General features: G+C 40.1%; 1 long non-coding RNA gene across 1 annotated transcript in view; it reads left to right on the forward strand.

The window, feature by feature from the left end:
• Positions 1-13,851, forward strand: part of LOC140399156 (uncharacterized) — a 37,625-nt gene extending 23,774 nt beyond the window's left edge. Inside the window, exon 2 of the long non-coding RNA XR_011937647.1 lies at positions 13,661-13,851. This is a non-coding gene — a long non-coding RNA (uncharacterized lncRNA). The remainder of the gene's footprint in view (positions 1-13,660) is intronic.
• The last annotated feature ends 1,331 nt before the right edge of the window (positions 13,852-15,182 follow it).

The following is a 15,182-nucleotide window of genomic DNA, read 5'->3' on the forward strand; positions in this document are numbered from 1 at the left end:
ATGGAAGTCATTTTTACTGTAATATCTTTTCCTACAAACTCAAATTCCAACAATGGCAATAACTACTTCCTTTTGTAAACTTGTGGCAGGTTTTGTTTACTACCTTCAGCCTTAATAGACGGTAGTCCATTGCCTACTTTACAAAGCGCCTCTGCATTTCACGTACCATTAATATGGAACTAAAAAATCTTTTTTTTTTAGAAATTTAGAATACCCAAATAATGTTTTCCAATTAAGGGGCATTTAGCGTGGCCAATCCACCTAGCCTGCACATCTTTGGGTTGGGGGGGCGAAACAAACGCAAAACGGGGAGAATGTGCAAACTCCACACGGACAGTGACCCAGAGCCGGGATTGAACCTGGGACCCCGGTGCCATGAGGCAGCAGTGCTAACCCACTGCGCCACTGTGCTGCCCTGGAACTAAAATATCTGCAATCACCAGTTGAGTGCATCTAGTCCTTTGGGAAAGGCAGAAGGAAACTGATAATGCACCTTTTCAATAGCATTGCATTTATGGCTCTCACGATGGATTATCAGAGTTTACAATCAAAGATGAAATTGGCTCTGAATGTTTCAGACTGATCATGACAGCCAATGTTATGAGAAGATTTTTCTTTCCAAGAGATAGCACAACAGCAGGCACAATTGACTAGGATACAGTGCCAGATCTGACGGAAGGGAAAGTGTGAAGTACGAAAACTTCAATGCTAGTGAGAATAACATCAGTTACTTCATTGCCACAGATAGAGAGATCTAGTTTTCCTAATGCATTATCTAAAGAATGGCTGGGCCATACAAATCAGGAAGGTTCCAAGTGCAATACTTGTTTTGTGCTTAACTCACAGTAGAGCAAATTGAACAGTTACTACTCCTGAACACCATCATCAAACCCTGCTGAAATTATGTGGTGTGGACATTGGATGAGAATGGGGGTGGGCTAGGCTGTAATGCCATTTGGATGATACTCGCACATGACCATTTCGACAATTGTCAGTACCAATGGAAAAGTTGCTAACGGGGCATCAGTCATTACTGGAAAATAGGGAAAATTATTTGTGAAAAAATAGAAAGTAATTAGCAATTGTTGAAGCATAAAAGTTCAAAATATATGTAAATTAAGTAAGGGTGACATTATTTGCAAGGTATTGTGTTGTAAATAATATACGATATGTCAATACTCAGATTCACAGGAATATTTTTAAAGTTTAAATTACTATTATACTTCTAATAATAATCTTTATTCGTATCACAAGTAGACTTACATTAACACTGCAATGAAGTTATTGTGAAAATCCACTAGTTGCCACACTCCAGCGCCTGTTCGGGTACACAGGGAAAATTCAGAATGTCCACTTCACCTAACAAGCATGTCTTTTGGGACTTGTGGGAGAAAACTGGAGCATCTGGAAGAAATTCACGCAGACATGGGGAGGACGTGCAGACACCGTACAGACAGTCACCCAAGCTTGCAATTGAACTCGGGTCCCTGGCGCTGTGAAGCAACAGTGCTAACATCGGTGCTCCCATGCCCCCCATTTAAATAAAAGCCAAGGTTTTGTATTCTGAAATAAACCCCAAATGGATTTTGGCCAAACTGGTAGACAGAGCAGGTGCAAGGGTTAGAGCCTAACAGACAAAGTACTCTCCAAAAACAGGCAGAAAGCAACAGCTGGTCTCCAGGCAGGAAGCACTATACAGACAGTTAGAAGCTGGCCAACTGGTTCTGGGGGAAGGCTTGCCAGCAAGGTGAGGAATTGGGGTCAGAGAGGCTGTGACATGCCATATAGAGACCAGGGAATTACTTCTACACTTTCTGGACCCACAAAGGAAAATTCTATGCTTACGTTTAAAAGCCTATTCTGCCAGCAAATCTGTGTCAGCCTGCAGGACACGTTACTGCAGGTTCCCTGCTCTGGCCACAGTTACAAATTCTTTGTGACAAAATAGGACTCCGAAATATATAACTGCCCTGGCTTGAGCAGGCACTTCATCAGCCCTGGAGGTTAAAATTGAAAATGCGCTGAAGGATTGAGTTCAAGCAGATAACCTGCAGTTTCATGCATGTGGTTTGGGTTAGAATCAACCCCCAAAAAGTACATTTTTAAAAAAAATTATTTTATATGTGATATAAATCTACTGTTGTCTTAAATAGAAAGTTTAACACTGCATTCCAGAGCTAGGTCTGTTCAGGATAGAATGTTAGGGCAGCACGGTGGCACTGTGGTTAGCACTGCTGCCTACGGCGCTGAGGACCCAGGTGCGATCCCGGCTCTGGGTCACTGTCGGTGTAGAGTTTTCCAAAACCACACATACAACAGGTCAAAAAGTACACAATTTATTTGGTAAATTATATTCGGAGTACAAATTTGACTGATTCATGATCTGGCTAAAAATAAATACATTCAACAAAGCAAACCTAATCTATATTTAACTATACAGATATTAATTTTTAGGACCAAGGATTCCAAAGTTTTCTTTTTTGGTTTTGGACTGAAAAATTGTAATGAAATTCACAAAATGCTTCATCATTCTTTAATTTTGGCTCACCAAAGTTTTCATTTGAGTTAATCTTCCCACAAGAAGGGCAAGGGGTTACAAAGGATAACTGGCACAAAAACAGGCCATTCAAGCCTAATCAGTTCATTGTGTCATTTCTGCTCCACTCAAGCTTCTCTGATCTTTCCTATCTCCTATCATTGGAACCCTATATTTCATTTTCTATCATACCATAGTCTGTCCACTTTCCAATCTTTAAATGCTACTATACACTTCAACCACGCTATGGTAACAAGTTCCACTTTCTCACCGGCCTTTTGGTAAAACAAAGTTTCTTCCGAATATCTTATTGGATTTCTTGGTGACTGTTTTATATTGATTACCTCAGTTGTGTTCTTCCCCATAAGTGGAACCATTCTCTCTTTATACATTCAATCAAATCCAGAATTCATAATTCAAAAGACCTCTAACATGTAGCTCCTCGGCCTTCTTTTTTCAAGAGAAAAAGTGACACAGCCTGTTCACCCTTTCTTAATATGTATGCCGTTAAGAACCCCGCAGATGTTAAATGTGAGGGTATTCCAAATCCCAGGAGGGAAACTTGGTGAAACCCAGTGAGGAAAGTTCCAATCTTGTTGTGATCATCCAAATTTTAAAAAAATTCTTACATGAGCTTCCCCCATATAGCTTGAAAGTGCAACATCCATTATTATTTCTCCTTTTAAACTCCTACCTTTTGTATCTTTAACTCCTGTAATTAATTCTATGCTCTATTGTTCCCCATTTCCCATAGGTAAATATTTCTTTACCCTGCTGCAAGGCTAATCCGCACATCAAAGTCCTCAGTGCGGCTGAATACTTATCAGTTTCCTTTTATCCAATTCTTAAGTCGTTATTGTCTGCTAGCTTCTGAACAATATCCACAAATCGTTGCTTTAATTTTTAGAGATCATCTCTGCACCCAATCAAATATATCTTTTTATAATATGGTGACCAAGTGTGCATGCAGTACTCAGCTGTCATTTATCCAAGGTTTGATATAGGTTTAACGTAACTTCTTTACTTTTAAATTCTATCCCACTACAAGAAAAAAGCTCGGTTTGCTTTTCTGGTGCATTATTTGAAATGAAAATGAAATGAAATGGAAATCGCTTATTGTCACAAGTAGGCTTCAAATTAAGTTACTGTGAAAAGCCCCTAGTTGCCACATTCCGGCGCCTGTTCAGGGAGGCTGTTACGGGAATTGAACCATGTTGCTGGCCTGCCTTGGTCTGCTTTCAAAGCCAGCGATTTAGCCCTGTGCTAAACTATTTAATGATTAGTATATTTTTACCCTGATCCATCTTTCTTCTACCTCACCTTGAATCGCACCTTCAAAGTAATAAGTTGCCTCCCTATTCCCTCTAAAATGTTCTGCCTCACATTTATCTTTGTTGAGATACATTAGCCAATTATTTAAGTATGAAGACCGTAAGACATAGGAGTGGAAGTAAGGCCATTCGGCCCATCGAGTCCACTCCACCATTCAATCATGGCTGATTTCAACTCCATTTACCCGCTCTCTCTCCATAGCCCTTAATTCCTCGAGAAATCAAGAATATATTAACTTCTGTCTTAAAGACACTCAACGTCCCGGCCTCCACCGCCCTCTGTGGCAATGAATTCCACAGACCCACCACTCTCTGGCTGAAGAAATTTCTCCTCATCTCTGTTCTAAAGTGACTCCCTTTTATTCTAAGGCTGTGCCCCCGGGTCCTAGTCTCCCCTGTTAATGGAAACAACTTCCCTACATCCACCCTATCTAAGCCATTCATTATCTTGTAAGTTTCTATTAGATCTCCTCTCAACCTCCTAAACTCCAATGAATATAATCCCAGGATCCTCAGACGTTCATCGTATGTTAGGCCTACCATTCCTGGGATCATCCGTGTGAATCTCCGCTGGACCCGCTCCAGGGCCAGTATGTCCTTCCTGAGGTGTGGGGCCCAAAATTGCTCACAGTATTCTAAATGGGGCCTAACTAATGCTTTATAAAGCTTCAGAAGTACATCCCTGCTTTTATATTCCAAGCCTCTTGAGATGAATGACAACATTGCATTTGCTTTCTTAATTACGGACTCAACCTGCAAGTTTACCTTTAGAGAATCCTGGACTAGGACTCCCAAGTCCCTTTGCACTTCAGCATTATGAATTTTGTCACCGTTTAGAAAATAGTCCACGCCTCTATTCTTTTTTCCAAAGTGCAAGACCTCGCACTTGCCCACGTTGAATTTCATCAGCCATTTCTTGGACCACTCTCCTAAACTGTCCAAATCTTTCTGCAGCCTCCCCACCTCCTCCATACTAACTGCCCCTCCACCTATCTTTGTATCATCGGCAAACTTAGCCAGAATGCCCTCAGTCCCGTCATCTAGATCGTTAATATATAAAGAGAACAGCTGTGGCCCCAACACTGAACCCTGCGGGACACCACTCGTCACCGGTTGCCATTCCGAAAAAGAACCTTTTATCCCAACTCTCTGCCTTCTGCCTGACAGCCAGTCATCAATCCATGTTAGTACCTTGCCTCGAATACCATGGGCCCTTATTTTACTCAGCAGTCTCCCGTGAGGCACCTTATCAAAGGCCTTTTGGAAGTCAAGATAGATGACATCCATTGGCTCTCCTTGGTCTAACCTATTTGTTATCTCTTCAAAGAACTCTAACAGGTTTGTCAGGCAAGACCTCCCCTTACTAAATCCATGCTGACTTGTCCTAATCCGACCCTGCACTTCCAAGAATTTAGAAATATCATCCTTAACAATGGATTCTAGAATCTTGCCAACAACCGAGGTTAGGCTAATTGGCCTATAATTTTCCATCTTTTTCCTTGTTCCCTTCTTGAACAGGGGGGTTACAACAGCGATTTTCTAATCCTCTGGTACTTTCCCTGACTCCAGAGACTTTTGAAACATCATCACCAACGCCTCCACTATTTCTTCAGCTATCTCCTTTAGAACTCTAGGACGTCGCCCATCTGGGCCCGGACATTTATCAATTTTTAGACCTCTTAGTTTCTCTAGCACTTTCTCCTTTGTGATGGCTACCATATTCAACTCTGTCCCCTGACTCTCCGGAATTGTTGGGATTTTTCTCATGTCTTCTACTGTGAAGACTGAGGCAAAGTACTTATTCAGTTCCTCGGCTATTTCCTTGTCTCCCATCACAAAATTACCAGCGTCATTTTGGAGCGGCCCAATGTCAACTTTTGCCTCCCGTTTGTTTTTAATGTATTTAAAGAAACTTTTACTATCATTCCTAATGTTACTGGCTAGCCTACCTTCAAATTTGATCCTCTCTTTCCTTATCTCTCTCTTTGTTATCCTCTGTTTGTTTTTGTAGCCTTCCCAATCTTCTGACTTCCCACTACTCTTTGCCACATTATAGGCTTTCTCTTTTGCTTTGATGCATTCCCTAACTTCTGCAAGATAATGGTTTTTTTTTTAATTTAGAGAATCCAATTCATTTTTCCAATTAAGGGGCAATTTAGTGTGTTCAATCCACCTACCTGGCACATCTTTGGGTTGTGGGGGCGAAACCCACGCAAACACGGGGAGAATGTGCAAACCCCACATGGACAGTGACCCAAAACCGGGATCGAACCTGGGACCTCGCGCCATGAGACTGCAGTGCTACCACTTCACCACCGTGCTGTCCTCTTCTGCAAGATAATTAATGCCCTCTGTAAGTTGTTGCATTCCTCTCAATATTGCCTATCTTCCCCAATTTGGTGTAATCTGAAAATTTAGAAATTGTACTTTTGGTTCCAGTGTAAAAATTGTTGATGTAAATTGTAAACATGATCATTTTCTCCTCTTTGCTGTTACACTTTTCTCGATCATATGACCCTCTCGCTTGATTTGATGTTGCAAGTTATCCCTCTGTTTGCATTTTGGATATGAGGTATGGTAGCATCGTGGTTAGCACTTGCTTCACAGCACCATGGTCGATTCCTGGCTTGGGTCTGTCTGTGCGGAGTCTGTAGGTTCTCCCCGTGTCTGCGTGGATTTCCTCCAGGTGCTCTGATTTCCTCCCACAAGTTCCAAAAAACGTGCTGTTCGGTAATTTGGACATTCTGAATTGTCCCTCCTTGTACCGAACAGGCGCCGGAATGTGGTGACTAGGGGCTTTTCATGGTAACTTCATTGCAATATTAATGTAAGCCTACGTGTGACAATAAAGATTATTATTATTATGTTTCTGTGGGTCTTTTTGTCTATTTGTATACCTGTAACGTCGTACCATATACCAAATAACAGAGAATCAAGCTTGGCTTCTTGGGTTAAAAGCAATTTGCAACTTTTATTTTGTCAGCCAGTAGTGTCTATTGGTAAGCTTCAATTTTCAAGTACAAAATTTAGGACCTTCCGATTAGTCCTGCAGCAAGCTAATCAGAATGATTGTCTTTCGCAAACACAGATTGTTGAATTCAAAATACAAAACAGCTCAAAGTAATTTCTTCAAATCAAGATTATACAGTACAAAAAGACTGCGCAGTTTAAAATAGAATAAAATAGCGGTTTTGCAAAGCAAGCAGATAGAATAGGTTTCAGAGGATAGGTTGAATTGATTCTAGAATGGCTTTCCCATCCCGGTACTGAACATTTAAGGATATCACCATCTTTAAAGTTTTGTCGTCTTTACAACTGTGATTGGTTTTAACTAATATATAATTCATTAAATTTGGCCAAAGTGTCTGTCTGTCAAATTAAAAGATAAAAGATTTCTGTATTTTTCCACTTGATGAAAATCTTTCCCACCAAAGATTCTTACTATGGGGTGATTTGTTGTTATCATGGAACTGGATCTTAGCCCAGCTCTCTTTCTGCCAGTTTGTCCTTGCAAATCCTAGCATTCTGCTTATCTGATCAATTCACAAGCAGTCAGCCTTTTCTTACTGTTATGGGTAATATATATTCATTTAAAATTTCAGTTAATATGATTTATTTACATAATTTCTTCCTTTAACCCTTTTTACCTCTAATAAAAGGTTGGTTTCTATCAGTTCCCTATTTTGTCTTTTGAGATCGCCCCCCTTCTTTTCGCTATTTCCTTGTTGCTGGAATGATGACTCCTTGCAGCTGCTTGTTCTTGAACTCTCAGATTGTCCTGGACTCTATCCCTGTAAGTATTTATTTGGGTAGGATAGGAAGCAGTGAGAAATCCACATGATCAATGTCTTGATTTCCCACAAATTGTAGCAGACATTTAAAAAAAATTAATTCAAGGGACGTGGTCTAGGCTGGCTAATCCAACATTTATTGCCCATTCCTAATTGTCCTTGAGAAGGTGCTCGTGAGCTATCCTCTTCAATAGTTGCAGTCTATTTCGTGCAGGTACATCACAGTGCCAGGATTTTGACCCAGTGACAGTGAAGGAATGGCGAGTTATTTCCAAGTCAGTATGGTGGGTGGCTTGCAAGGGAACTTTCAATTGGCGGCCCTTGTACTTCTAGGTGGTAATTGTCTTGGGTGCAAGGTGCTGCCTAAGGAGCCATGGTGAGCTCCTGCAGTGCGTCTTGTAGAATTTGCAGACTGCTGCCACTGTGCGTCGGTGATGGAGGGAATACATGTTTGTGGAAGGGGTGCCAATCAAACAGGCTGCTTTGTCCTCGATGGTGACAAACTTCTCAAATGTCGATGGAGCTCCACTCATCCTGGCACAGGGAGAGTACTCCACCACATCCTTGACTTGTGCCTTGTAGATTGTGGACAGGCCTTGGGGAGTCAGGAGTTGAGTTACTCACCACAAGATACCTAGCCTCTGACTGCTCTTGTAGCCATAGTATTTATATGGTTAGTCCATTTCAGTTCCTGGTGAATGATAAACTGCACCCCCCACCCCCACAGGGTATTGATGGTGGTGGATTCAGCGATGTTAATACCATTGACTGTAAAGGGCTGATGGTTAGATTCTCTCTTGTTACAGATGGTCATTGCCTGGCACTTGTGTGGCACAAATGTTACTTGCCACTTGTCAGCCCAAGCCTGGATATTGTTGAGGTCGTGCTGCATTTGGATATGGACTGCTTCATTATCTGAGCAAACAATCCTTCTCCACTTGTCCCCTGACTACACATGCTCTAACCTTATTCATTTGTCTATTATGTGGTCATATTAAAGATAATCTACTGTGTTACCATTGTCACTCTCTCACTTACTTCCTCACAAGATTAAATAAGGATGGCCTCACAAGATTTTCCCTTTTGAAAGCCATGCCGAATATTCACTATTACCCATTTATTAAATGTTCTTCTGTTCTCTCCTTTCATAAGGATTCCATTATTTTTTCTGCTACTGATATTAAGCTGACTTATTTATAATTACTGGGGCATGTTCTGTCTCCCTTCTTAAATATAGGAATTATGTTAGCTCTCTATCAGTCATTTGGCAACACACCTTTTTTTGAACTAATTATTAAAAATGTGTAATCAGGCTTCCACTGTCTCTTGCCTAGATTCTTAAAAAGTACATGGATGCCAGTCATCTGGGCCTGGAGTTTTATCCTCTTTGAATTTAATTAGTTGATTCAATAAATCCTGTTTTTATTTATAATGCACATATTTAATTATTCATCTCATCATTCAATGTCAAGTCTACCTGTTCAATCTTCCTGGTAAAGAGCAAAGCAAAATAATTATTTAATGTTTCTACCATCTCCTTATAATTATGTGGTATTATCCTGTACATCCATTATGGTGCTGTTTCTATCATAGCCTACTTTTTCAAAAATCGATGTGCCTGTGAAATATTTTACGAGTTTTTTTATGTTCCTTGATAATTTTCTTTAGTAGTTCCTCTTTGCCTTTCTAATTCTTTGAATCTCTCTCCTAATCTCTTCATATTCTCTCACATCACCCACTCAACTGCTGTCTATGTACTTAAAACCTGTTAAACTTGTGCTTCATCATACCTTTGTCATTCTCTATCACCATCTTAAAAGCATATTATATTAAGGTCATTATTGCCTAAATGTACCACTACTTTTACTTATTTTAGCTACTCAAATTCATTCCTCATTACTAGACCCATTAGCAAATATTCCCTTGTTGGACATTTTACATCTTGAGTTAGAAAAGAGTCCTGTAAATGTTATGGGAAATCCCTTTCCTTATCCCCTTTATTATTCTATGTTTAATTTTTATTCAACTTGCCTGCATATTTCTTTCTCCACCTCCTTTCCACTGTTAGGTGGTCTGTAGATGACACCAATTAGTGTGATAGATCCTGTGTCATCTTTTATCTCCATCCTTATGGATTCTATGTTTGTCTTGCTGATAACTGTGTCCCTTTTCATTTCATTTCATTTTTCCTACTAACATTATGTTACCCCACTGCCCCCTTTTCTTCTTTATCTTTTCTGAATATGTTTAATTTCCTGTTCTGATTTTATGTAGCTATGTCTCATAGGAATTCCTACTATGTCTGGTTCCTCCCAACACATGATTGCCTCTGGCTGCACTATTTTATTGTGGACCAGGTTAAAGTTATCGCTTCTAATGGTACCTTTGCCCCCCTCCCTAATTCCAAATTTTTCCTCCATGTCCCTCATGCTTGAGTAATGTTTCACACTGATATGTCATCTTATGTGCCCAGCAACTCGTTAGGAAGAACTCTTGTTGTGAGTGCTCAATTTCCTTTCCCCATAATGAATTCCATCCCTTCGGGGAATTGCTCCAAGTCCCAACCTGCTCAAAACTGATGATGGTCTTTCTGTCTCCATTGTTGAGGGGAAGGCAGCTTCTGCTTAATGGACTAATGGGTTTCATCTTTTTTTGATTGATTTGCAGTTATCATAAGATTTATGAATAGAATGCAACAAAGCTACAACTCCTTTAGCTTAAACACCATTGATCTGGGATAGCTTTATAAGTGAGTTGACAGCATTACGTGTGACTTATCCCTTAATTGAAGTTTAATTGATTGCATAACAATAAACATAAACATTCCAGTAATCATAAAAGCAAAATAATTTTCCAATGCATTTCAATTTTCCAAGGTTGCAAGTTTATTGTAAAGTCTCTAGTTTCAACGAGACAGCGTGCTTAATAGTCTGACAAACAAATGGTTACTGGAAAAGGTTTGAAAAAGATTCTCAGCAAGTAAAATGACCTTCTCTTTATTAATGTTTCAAACTCTTTAACGGCCCCATGACAAGCTTTGATTTTCTGTACAGCAACCGTAAAATGCACCTTGGTTCTTATGTCTTTCAGGAAAAACCTTTTATTTTAATTTAATGTCCCCAATTATTTTTTTCCAATTAAGGGGCAATTTAGCGTGGCCAGTTGACCTATCCTGCACATATTTTTGCGTTGTGGGGGTGAAACACGAGGAGAATGTGCAAACTCCACATGGACAGTGACCCGGGGCCGGGATCGAACCCGGATCCTCGGCGCCAAGAGGCAGCAGTGCTAACCACTGCACCACCGTCCTGCCCTTTCAGGAGAGACCTTTATTGTGACTTTTGTAGCAACACTTGAGCGTGGTATTTGTGATTTCCATCCCTTTATTCAATAAAGCTCCTGAAAATATTACAATTTATAATGCATTTTTGCAATCTAAGGAAAAATGTTGGACGGAATCTCACCATATTTTTTTCAAAGCATCGGTTCCGGTGAGAAAACCGATGAGAATCTTTCCAACGGTAGGAAAACACATTAAATATTGAGCCACTTTAACAATCCCATGTGATTCGCTCAAGCAGGATAAACGTAATCTCTGCAATCAGTGGTGCGCTCCCTTTACAAGCCACCCCAGCATTTCCCTGCATTTGTCCAAAATCCAGTGGAGGGTTGGCTGCTAGGAAGACAGCACCAAGATCATTGGAGGAAGCCCTTACCAAACTCTTGGATGGTGTGATGCAGAGGCATGATATCCTCTGCCTGTATTCCTGCAGATATCCATCAAACAAGGTCACCCCAGCCTGGGAGGCAGAGCCCTCAATAGCAAGAGCCAGCTTGATGCAAAATGTTATGGACGCCTGGTCAGCTCTCAACAGTGGAGCTGAGCCAGAGCCATAACCGTTTTAAGACAATGCAATGCGGAAAGAGCGATTCGTTCCAGGAGTGATAATATAAGTAATAAGGTTATTTTATAAACAAATTTTATTAAAACAAAAGAAAAGACAACAATATTTAAACTTCAATTCTAACAGTAACAGATTACATGTAATTTCTTAATCTCAACACACTAGTTATGATTAAACAGCACTATAACTGAACACTCAGCTCTTATGCCATTTTCACAGGAAGACAAAGGCAATACTTGCATTTACAAAACAATTTCTCTTCTGTTCAGAGCATTCATTCAGAACCCTTTTCCAAAGCCTGCCTCAGTGGCAACTTTCATGAACCACTATCTATAATAGGTACAATGAAGACAACATGCATGTGCCTGATACCAAGACGGCATTGTGACACGTGGCTTTCTGAGTTGTGCCATTGCAAGCATTGACATCTAGTTGGGCAGTGTGAGTTCAAGATGGGGTGTGAGATATTTGTTAATTCATGAAGTATCAGCTCAGAGGAGGTAAAGATTACAGGAAAACCACAAGCCTTTGAGTATGTTGGCAAGGGTAACCCAAGAAAAGGGACAAGTTAAGAAAAAACAAGCGATGTGAGCTTTTGATAAAGTCCCACATAAAAGATTAGTGTGCAAAATTAAAGCACATTGGGTTGGTACTGACATGGATTGTGACTTGGATAGTTGACAGGAAACAGCGAGTAAGAATAAATGGGTATTTTTTTGGAGTGGCATGCAGTGGCTAGTGGTGTACCACAAGGATTAGCCCTTGGGCACCAGCTATTCATGATATATATCAATGATTTGGATGAGGGAACCAAGTGCAATGTTCCCAAGTTTACTGATGGCACAAGATTTGGTGGGAATGTGAGTGGTGAGGAGGAGGTAAAGAAGCTTCAAGGCAATTTAGGCAATAAATGCTGGCCTAGTCAGCGACCCCCACATCCCATAAAATGATTCCTGGGATGGCAGGAGTATCTTATGAGGAGAGTTTGGATCTGTCCATATGCCACCGACCAGCGTTAGTTGTTGAAAACACCTGGAGCAAATGCAGACAGGCTCTCCACTTTAAAAATGACCTGTAGGTATATCTACCTCTTTTTAAAAAATAAGTTGAAAGGCAGCATTTATGAGTTTTTCTGATCGTGTTACTTACCCCAACAAAGGTTTTTTTCTGAGAATAAAGCATTGGTGCAAAGTTTTGTGTGAGACAAAAAACTTAGTTTGTTTTTCTCACCATTATTACATGAAATGCGTCTGACACAGATCTTACTAGATTTGGGGATGAGGCCCAGAAACACCAGAGTTCATAACCATGATTAGAATGTTTATAGATGATATGAAACTTGACAACATAGTAGATTGTGTTGAGGGTAGTTGTAGACTTCAGGATGACACAGACAACATCAGACCAGAAGTCATTGATACAAAATATTTGACGAAAGATCTGGAGAGAAAAGGGAATGGCATTTATATGCCAAAAAGCCAGGTCCACATGGTGGGTAACTTCAAAAGGAGAGAATGATATATCCATCGCTCAATAGCTGGAGAAAAGAACACAGTAGAGGCAGCTAGCATCACAGCCACACCCAGCTGCAAAGAATAGTCTCCCCTGAAAACAAGTTATTGCGAAAAGGTTAAAATCAAAAACACGAACTGAGAAGATTACACCTTCGCTGAAATGGAAGACAGTTTTTTCCAAATGGGACAAATAACCTGTGTGTGGTAATTATCTGCTGGAGTTAGTTCATAGAGTTACATAATATTGGATGTTTTTTGAGAACAAGGAGCATCTCAGAGTTCAGGAAATGTAGATAACTGGGAACAAAAGGATAATGTGTGTAGCGATCAGTGTAGTTAAATGTACTGTTATTATAGTCCTTGTTGTGTGGCTTCCTTTTAGGTTAATAAAATTATTTATTAATTCATCACAAAACAACTAGGCTGTTCCTCCAGTATCTTTTCTCACTTTATATCAAATTGAAAATATACACCACTAAGAACTGGTGTTCCAAGTTACCCTTCTGCGTTTTGGGATACCCTTTCATTTAACATCAGCAGGGCGTTTAACACTGCTCAGGATTCATCATCTTTTTTCCCACAGGGTAAACGTTATGTACAGATTACTGCCGGATGCATTTCTACAACCAGGCATTCCAATATGAGGATGTGATCTCTGGACCAGAATGAGATCAGAATGTAAATGTAAAACATTCCATTACTTGCCTCAGTTCTCGGTACGAAGAACGATTTGTACCCGAGTCAAAATTAAATACTTGGGTATCATGCTTAGAATGGTATCAATTTCCTTCATGAATGTCTGCAGTCATGACATTGTTGTTAGTTCTTCTGTAATTGTGCTGCTTTGTGTTTACCATTGGAGATACGATCTGAATGCTCAAGTCATTAGACACCACTAAACAAATACAGTATGTAGCAAAACAGCTTGTGAAACAGCAGGGTTGGGAACTGTGGAACCAGTACTGATCTTAAAGTCAAACTACAGCAATCTATTTTACAGTTTAACACCTAATGACTTCTTTTATACAATAAAACAGTTCGCACTTTCGCGACTATGTGGATCAGTAGTTTTAGACGTCTATTTTTGACTAGAAATTGCACATTTTAAAAACTTAGGCTAAACAATGTATACTGGTAACGTTGATTCTTGAGTCATCGATCTAGAAGATTAAAGCTGTAGTTATGCCACCACTATTCCATTGATACAAAGTGTTTTGTGGTGCATAGGTATCGAAGTGGGAGTATAATTCAGGTTTCAGATCCTGGTCTGGTGCCCAAGCACATTTACACCATTAAGTAGGGAGTCTCCCATCAGCTTGAGTTCATAACAGCTGCAGTATAACTCCAACTTGATGTAAGGCTGAATTTTACTGGAGCCACAAATACTTTATTGGACATTCTGAGAATTTCTAAAACCTTTTATGTTTTTACTTTTCCTAAAGATCAAACAATCATATTAATGTTTGCCACCCTTAGAACACAGCACTATGCATGGTTTCAATGGTGCATTCATTTGTGGCATAAAATACTGGCACCTAGAGAGATCTGCAATTGTGTGTAATTTTCCAGACTGACGTCACGCTACATTTTATATATACTATAGAATCTTTACAGTGCAGAAGGAGACCATTCGGTCTATCATGTCTGCACCGACCTTTCGAAAGAACACCCTACCTAAGCCCAATCCTCAGAACCCAACACAACCTTAGGACTAAGGGGCAATTTATCATCGCCAATCTACCTAACCCACACATCTTTAGACTGTGGAAGGAAACCGGAGCACCCGGATGAAACCATGCAGACATGGTAACATTAATTCTTGAGTCATCAATCTAGAAGATTAAAGCTGTAGTTATGCCACCACTATTCCATTGATACAATGTGTTTTGTGGTGCACAGGTATCGAAGCGGGAGTATAATTCAGGTTTCAGATCCTGGTCTGTGGAGTGCAAACTCCACACGGACAGTCACCCAAGGCCGGAATTGAACCCAGGTCCTTGTGAGGCAGCAGTGCTAACCATTACATAATAAACAAGAATGATAATTTTAGTTTGAACAAACTTCTACTGGGAAAATTGAAGAGAAAATAAATTTACATCTGCCTT

Source organism: Scyliorhinus torazame, chromosome 22 (genome assembly GCF_047496885.1).
Source record: "Scyliorhinus torazame isolate Kashiwa2021f chromosome 22, sScyTor2.1, whole genome shotgun sequence".
Taxonomy (NCBI): domain Eukaryota; kingdom Metazoa; phylum Chordata; class Chondrichthyes; order Carcharhiniformes; family Scyliorhinidae; genus Scyliorhinus; species Scyliorhinus torazame.